This window comes from Oryzias latipes, chromosome 8, assembly GCF_002234675.1.
Source record: "Oryzias latipes chromosome 8, ASM223467v1".
Taxonomy (NCBI): Eukaryota; Metazoa; Chordata; class Actinopteri; order Beloniformes; family Adrianichthyidae; genus Oryzias; species Oryzias latipes.
Genome location: NC_019866.2, coordinates 17,660,837 through 17,668,859, shown reverse-complemented (window position 1 = coordinate 17,668,859; position 8,023 = coordinate 17,660,837). Strand labels below are relative to the sequence as shown.

At 42.4% G+C, this 8,023-nt stretch overlaps 1 long non-coding RNA gene across 1 annotated transcript; it reads right to left on the bottom strand.

Annotated features, from left to right (window-relative positions):
* Positions 1 to 5,382: 5,382 nt before the first annotated feature.
* Positions 5,383 to 7,393, bottom strand: LOC110015501. The gene is made up of 2 exons (XR_002290711.1): positions 5,749 to 7,393; positions 5,383 to 5,651 (listed from the first exon to the last, which is right to left on the bottom strand). It is a non-coding gene; the product is annotated as an uncharacterized LOC110015501 (long non-coding RNA).
* Between the last annotated feature and the right edge of the window lie 630 nt (positions 7,394 to 8,023).

Below are 8,023 nucleotides of genomic sequence, written 5' to 3'. Positions count from 1 at the left end.
GCTTTCACGATGCCAAATACAAGAACAGTAAAAGTGTTTACATTGTTTATTTATGTTTGGCGTTTCTTTGTTGCATTATTTATTGATAACAGTGTAGTATTACACTAATTGCATAAACTTCCACCTTGTCAAGTACAAAAACTTCCTGCTTGGTAATTTAATTTAATCTATTGTGTCTAGGGAGAGACAAGTTTAAGTTTTGCTTGGTTTTATTCACACACATGCAGCTTTCTTTACTATTTATGAGAATGCTTGTGTATCTGCATTGGCTTATTTGTGAAGGAGAGCCATCTGGAATCGCATCACATTGCAACTAATAAAAGATGGTCAGATCACAAGCAAAACGTGTCAGAGAACTGTCTCCAAGGGTGGGGGATGGGGGATGGGGGGTGTCAACAAGACGTGAAAGCAACCCACTGAAATGCAGCTAGATAAACTGAAGTTAGTGAATTTATGAAAGCGAACTATTTTATTCATTATTTGTAAAAAAATTACCCACTGATCAGCTGCCAGATAGTATCAGAGTTTTCCAGCCCAAAAGTGATCTAAAAAGCTTCATACCCAGAAAAAAGAAACGCCCAACCCTTACAATTTATCAGAAAAATTATTCCACAAACTTAATTAAAACATTCAACACCTTTAGGAATATTCTATTCTTCATCATCTGTGTCTTATATGCAAAACTGCCCATTGGCAACACTGCCAATGATGCACTTTTTATTTATTATTTGCAATTCATTGACTTTTTTTAATGAATGATGCACTGACTAAAGAGCAGATTTAAATTTAAATGTACAATTCACAATGACAAATAAATTCTGCATTAAAAAAACCAAAGATTGAATATTTGAGCTTTTAAAGCCAAGTGACTGAAATGCACTAAATAAATATAAAAGAAGCTCTTGTTAAATTTTATATTCTGAAATAAATCATGCTTTCTCTGATTATACCAAAATCTTCCTCTACTTTTTAGCAGAATAAATTCTGCATTCCATCTGCACGCACAACTTTCACCTTTACAGTAAAGCAAAAAAGTATTTCATGAGCCTCCAATTGGGAAAGGTTCTCCCACCTGAATAAGATGAGAGAGGCCTGTAATTTTATTCATAGGCATACCTTAACTATGAGAAACAAAATGGAAAGAAAGACAAAAAAATACTACATTGTCTGGTTTTTAAAGAATTTGTATATCATTAAAAAAATAATTTATGCAACCTGGACAATTTCCTTTGTGCTGCTCAGTACCCAGGTATTTATCTCTGAGTCACACTGGTTGAATTCTTGGCTACAGATGTCCAGGATCGATTTTAGGTCAGTGGTTCGGATCATCTCTCGGTGGGTGGAGTGTCCCTGCCCCAGGTGGAGGAGTTTAAATATCTGGGGGTCTTGTTCACGAGTGAGGGAAGACCGGAGCGTGAGATTGACAGGCGGATCGGAGCGGCGTCCGTAGTTATGCGGTCGCTGTGTCGGTCCATTGTGGTGAAGAGAGAGCTGAGCCGAAAAGCAAAGCTCTCAATATACCGGTCGATCTTCGTTCCAATACTCACCTATGGTCATGAGCTATGGGTCATGACCGAAAGAACAAGGAACCGAATACAAGCGGCTAAAATGAGCTTCCTCCGTAGGGTGGCGGGGCGCTCCCTTAGAGATAGGGTGAGAAGCTCAGTCACCCGCGGAGAGCTTGGAGTAGAACCGCTTCTCCTCCACATCGAAAGGAGCCAGTTGAGGTGGCTCGGACATCTAATCCGGATGCCTCCTTGACGCCTCCCTGGAGAGGTGTTCCGGGCATTTCCCACTGGGCGGAAGCCCCGGGGAAGACCTAGGACACGCTGGAGAGACTGCGTCCCTTGGCTGGCCTGGGAACGCCTCGGGGTACCCCCAGAGGAGCTGGAGGAAGTGGCTGGGGCGAAGGAAGTCTGGGCATCTCTGCTCAGTCTGCTGCCCCCGCGACCCGGTACCGGATAAGCGGAGGAAGATGGATGGATGGATGGATCGGATCAAATCAGATTGTTCAAAAGGAACCAAAGTTCTTAGAACCAGCAGGTACTTCCTGTTTGGAACGTGAGTGACGAGGGGTCACTCAGTCTGGTTCTCATATATATTCAAAGATCACAACAAACTTTGGCCAGTATGGCAGATATCATATATATATCCTATAAAAACTTACCAGTCTTTTTTTGTTTGTTTGTTTGCCATACAATAATTAAAATTTCTATGATCCTAGAATCCATTTTCAAAGTGAACACGTATGTTTAATTAAATTAAATTAAATTTAATTTATATAGCCCAATATTACAACAATAGTCATCTCAATAGGCTTCATGCTGGTGATTGTGTAATAAACATGAATCATAAAGAATATAAATCATAGAATTCAATAGCTGATTGCTAAACTAAGCTAAGCAGACTGAACTAAACTGGGTCTCCCTGCCCTTAGACCCTCCTTCGCGGTAATGAAAAACTCCTAAAAAACAGATTTCGGAAAAAGAAGAAGAAACCTAAGGGGTGCCCACATGAAGGAAGGATCCTCCCCCAGGACGAACAAGCGATGTACCAATATTCTTAAAGAGAATTAGCGTATCTAACTCTGCAACTACGTATTTAAATAGTCCAACAAATGAGCTTCATCAAGATAAGTGAGTGGACGGCTGGGGGTGCGTGACGAGCCAGAGGTAGGGTCCACAGCACAGTGTAGCAGCAGGAGCAGAGACGAGGTACACGGTCAGGTTGCATGGAATCTGGAATCACTCCCACTCCGACAGAGGGATTGATAGAGGGACAATACATGAATCACACTGCACCAAACAGAGGCATGGAGAAATAAATCATCAAGAATAGAGGAAAGGAGAAGTACATGCGAGTAGAGGATAGAACCCCAGTGCACCACACGTTCCCCAGCTTCTGGTAAGGGTTAAACTTAGGGTTCAGGACAGGGTTAGGCTTTAAAGAAAGGGGGTGGGGGTGGAGGGGAGTCTTGTCAGTGGTCTGTGGGTACAGTCGTGGATAGATTGTAGTGCAGGCAGGATCTGGAGGTCCCTTAAAAAAATATTTGTGTGGTCGCAGTGGGATCAGATCATCCACCACATCATGCACCACATGCACCACACATCATAGATGTGTAGATGCAACTCTCCGTCTATCTTCTTCGCTGGTATGTGTGCTCAGCAAGGCAGTTTTGTGTTTGAGCGCCGCCAAGTTGTGTTTTACTGTAACTTCAGAGGCTCCAGACACCTGTGCAAAAGCGCCGTTCTCATTGGCCGAATAGATTTCGACGCGACGTGTCAAAAAAAAAAAAACGAACCCGAGGCTTTTTTTTTTTTGACGCTTTGACGCGTGGCTTTTTTTCGCGGCGGTGTGCACACTCTCATTGGTGCCCTTTGTTTAGCCACGAGGCGTTAAACGTCGGCGAAAATCGCGCGCGAAATTCGTCCCGGTGTGTACGGGCCTTAATAGCAACTAATAATTATGTTGCAGTATGGTGAGCAAAAAATCTTGGAATATCTTCCCGTTTGTGCCAGCTCTGCTTCTAATTCTATCACATCACAAAAATGAAGAACAAGAACAATTGGTTTTTTGAACAGAGAGAACTATATAAGGATCTAGCAGCTCTTCCTTGTTTCTATTATGAAGGGAAAATATCCACAGTTGCCATTCTGCAGACCATAAACAAACAGACATGTCAGTGACTGCTCCGTTTGTAAGCAACTTGGAGTGCTAATGTTGCAATCCAGCTCAGTTCTGCATGCTTTTGTCAGCTCCTGATTCACCACGATCCTCAGAAATGCAAATGTAATCTTAAGTTTCTTTATTTATTTTTTCCATAATCAGTAAAAATGCCAAAAAATCCTGAACCAAAAGTCCAAATCATGAAACAACAGAGAAAAGGTGATGGCGCTTATCAGTGCATGAAAGTTGGTTTAGTTTGAAGAGCTAGCCGGGCTAACCTCCTTTCCAGATAGTATATGTTATCAGGTTTACTGTGTGGCATTTCCAGCCAGTTTGGTCTGAAAGCAAACCAAACAAAACAACTGTGAAAATTGTCAGTCATCCAGGCACATCTGGAAGGACTGCCGCTGCAACTTTCTCTGTGAGGAGCAACAATAAATTCAAGCTTTTCTTTTATTTTTGAAATCTAGAATGAAAGTAACTGAACAATCATCTTCACAGCCTGATTCTGGCATGTGTTTTTTTCTCTATGGGATTGTGACCAGAATCACGACATCTTCACTGACTGTGTTCTTAGATTATTCACATCTTTTCATTTCGTGAAAGTCCCCAAGCAGATGTTCCTCAGCCAGTGATGGAATTTGTGAGTCTGTTGCAGCATGTGCAAATGTGTGCATGCAAATGGGCTTCTTTTGTGTTTTTTAATCTGGTGAGGAATTTAGTATTTGTAATGGGGTCCCGGCGACATGCACCCCATTGTGCATGAATGTGAGCCCCCTGTGCTTGTGCCCAGACTACTGCATGGCCCTGTCTGTGACCACAACTGTGTGCAGAATAGCAATGAGCATCTCATTTTACCTCCAGTGTTTGAGTGAGATGGAGCATGCATACATGCATGCCTTTGCCAAGAGGTGTGTGTTGTTCTGCTTAAATACTGACGTGATTGAGACATTAACCACAAATGTATTCTTTTTTGCATTAATAACAGCAACAGTTAAAGTTGTGGGTGAATTTACTGACCTGAAATAAAAAGCAAAATATCTATTTTAAAAAAACTGGGAAATAATCTGCAGAAGCCTGTGAAAGGGACATTGACAGGAAGTGATAAAAGCAAAGGTTTGTGATGCGGGAAAACTCTAGTCTGAGTGTGGAACCCACAAGATTTTACCCTCAGTGTGAGTTTGCATCTGCAACAGCCCAAATCTTTGCATTTGCTCATGCAGCATGTGCATTTTAAGCGCAGGCACAGAGACTGGATGAATCCGTCCTTCCTGGAGGGTTGCACAGATCATGCATATTTATGAAGATTCTGGCCTTGTGCTCCCCTCTTCTCTTTGGTTAATCTGTTGACTTATTTGTTCCACCACGCCAGAGGGCATGCCCTAAGCTGTCTAGACACCTTATTTATAGTTGTGTGCAGGTGCATCCTGAAGAAAAGCTGTGAGGGCTCTTCAAAACACAAAGGCAAAACCTTCATGTGCACACTCTTCAAACACATCTAAATAAAACCATTGAAGCCTCCTTTTATGGTGTAAGTACATCCTGTCCATTTAAATGTATACAGACGAACATGTCTCTGATCAGTGTAGACATTCCACTGTAGTCCTGGTTAGGTAAGCATGCGGCTTTTGTTTAATTTGTGAATCCACAGCAACTATCATGCTTGGTCGTAACGTGAGCAGACCCAAATGCTGAAACCCAAAACGACAGACACTGGAAGTGGCGAGAATGGATTTAATTTTGACAAGTCTTTGATCACTGGGAGACTAGTGGCGAAGATGTCACCGGAGCAGGAGATGCCAGATGCTGAGGAGGATGTTGGAGCCGAGCTGGAGCGACTTCTCTCTAGTGGAGCTTGATTTGCGAGGAACGGGCTTGAAGGCAGGATGGAGTTAGAGTGCTGGAATTTTGAGGAGCTGGAATACAGACTTGAGGCTGATGGTCTTGTGGCTGGACCCAGGTCGGCGTGGACGGATGCGAGAATTCTGTAGGCAGATCGAGAACTTGGATCAGGCGAGAGCAGGGAATTAACAAGAGCATGAATAATCAAAAACAAGAGCTTAGAGAAGACCAAGTAAGCACCATAGAGGGCAAACAAACTGGCGATGAATACTGGTCTGGAGTCGTCTTAAATACAGGTGCAGATGATGAGGTGAATGCCGACAGCTGGGTCCAATAAAGGAGGAAGCAGAGAAGGGAGGGGCAGTAGAGGACTCCTGGGGGTACCATGACAGCAACAGCTTATTATCACACAGAGGGAAAATTGGCGGAATTCTGTAAATGGTGTGCCTTCTTGCCATCACAAAAAAGGTCTGTCTGATGCCAACTCTGCCCTGAAAAATATATGAAAAAAGGTTGATTTCTGCAAATTTTGGGCAGATTCAACCTGCAACCATTGACCCTTACTATAATAATCCCTATCTATATTTCTACTGATAATCTAAACTTGTCTATCAATAATTTAACAATAAAAAAATCATTATTTCATTGGTGCAAAATGTTCCAAGCCTTTTAGCATTGAAAGTATATTTTGCATGACAAGGCGTGCCCTATAGTAGATGGGCTATTTTGAAACTTATTTCATAAGGCACACCAAAAGGGGCATTAAGCAGAACAAAAAAGTCAGCCAGACATTAATAACTGCGTTCAAGTAACGCTAGAACTTGTTTTTAAGTTCAGTTTAGCTCAGGCGGTAGAGCAGGTCGTCCAACAACTAAAGGGTTGGCGGATCCCCAGCCAGCTGTCGCCCCCCGAACATGGCTAGTCTGCAGCTTACCGCTCTCCATAGGGGATGGGTCAAAATGCGGAGAAGAATTTCCCCATTGTGGGATAAATAAAGTATCAAATATTTTATTATTAATTATTATTATTATTAACTCAGTACACATTAGCCATGTTAGCTTTATTACAATATCTTTTTTGCAACACTTATAAAAACTGATTGAGCTGAAACAAATGTTACTGTGACTATGCTAACTCTCAACCTTGTAACACATAAAATAACAGTCATACACAGCTCTACGTTAGAAATATCACACAACAAACATTTTGACAGAGCTCCGTGCATCTTTTAAAATCTCTTCGACATCAGAAAAACACAACCAGTTTATTTACGCACTCTGGATTACAAGGCGCACTGCTGTCTTTTGAAAAAAATGAATGCTTTTAAGTGTGCCCTACAGTGCGGACAATAAGGTATTTGGGGCAAAAAGTATTTAGTCAGCCACCACTTGTGCAAGTTCTCCAACTTAAAAAGATGAAAGGGGCCTGTAACTTTCATCATAGGTATACCTCAACTATCATTACTACGTGATCATTACTAATGTTTTTGTAGAAATCTTCAAAATAAACAACTCTGATCTCTTAACATCATCTGTGTCTTTCTTGCATTTTAAATTAGATAAACACAGACACCACTCCATGTAGCGATCAGGCTAAAAATATTGTAGTACACAATGGTTGTTCCTCCCACACGCGGCCAAGCGATTTTTGGGCAGGAGGTGAGCAGAGAATTTGCTGCAGGGCGAAATAGAGAGGCATCTGCCGCAAATCTGCAGCGCAAATCATGCTTGGTATGAACGCAGCTTAAGATCCGCATTGATCAGAGATGGGATGGTAGCTAGAAGACTGGGGGGGCGGGGGGTCTTTCTCCAGCTTTAGGAGAAGAATGGTGTAGACAGAGTTCATACACTGACGAAAAATATAAACGCAAAACTTTTGTTATTGCTCCCATTTTCTATGGTATGAACTCAAAGATGTGAAACATTTTCCACATACACAAAATAACCAGTTATTATATTGTTCACAAATCTGTCTAAATCTGTGATAGTGAGTACTTCTCCTTTCCCAAGACAATCCATCCCACCTTGAAGGTGCGCCATATCCAGATGCTGATTAGACAGCATGATTATTGCACGGGTGTGCCTTAGACTGGCCACAAGAAAAGGCCACTCTGAAATCTTCAGTTTTGTTTTATTGAGGGGGTCAGGGGACTCAGACAACCAGTCAGTATCTGGTGTGACCACTATTTGCCTCATGAAGTGCGACACATCTCCTTCGCATAGAGTTGATCAGGTTTCTATTGTGGCCTGTGGAATGTTGGTCCACTCTTCTTCAATGGCTGTGCGAAGTTGCTGGATATTGGCAGGAACTGGAACACGCTGTCGTATACGCCGATCCAGAGCATCCCAAACATGCTCAATGGGTGACATATCCGGTGAGTATGCTGGCCATGCAAGAACTGGGATGTTTTCAGCTTCTAAGAATTGTGTACAGATCCTTGCAACATGGGGCCGTGCATTATCATGCTGCAACATGAGGTGATGTTGTTGGACGGCACAACAATGGGCCCCAGGAT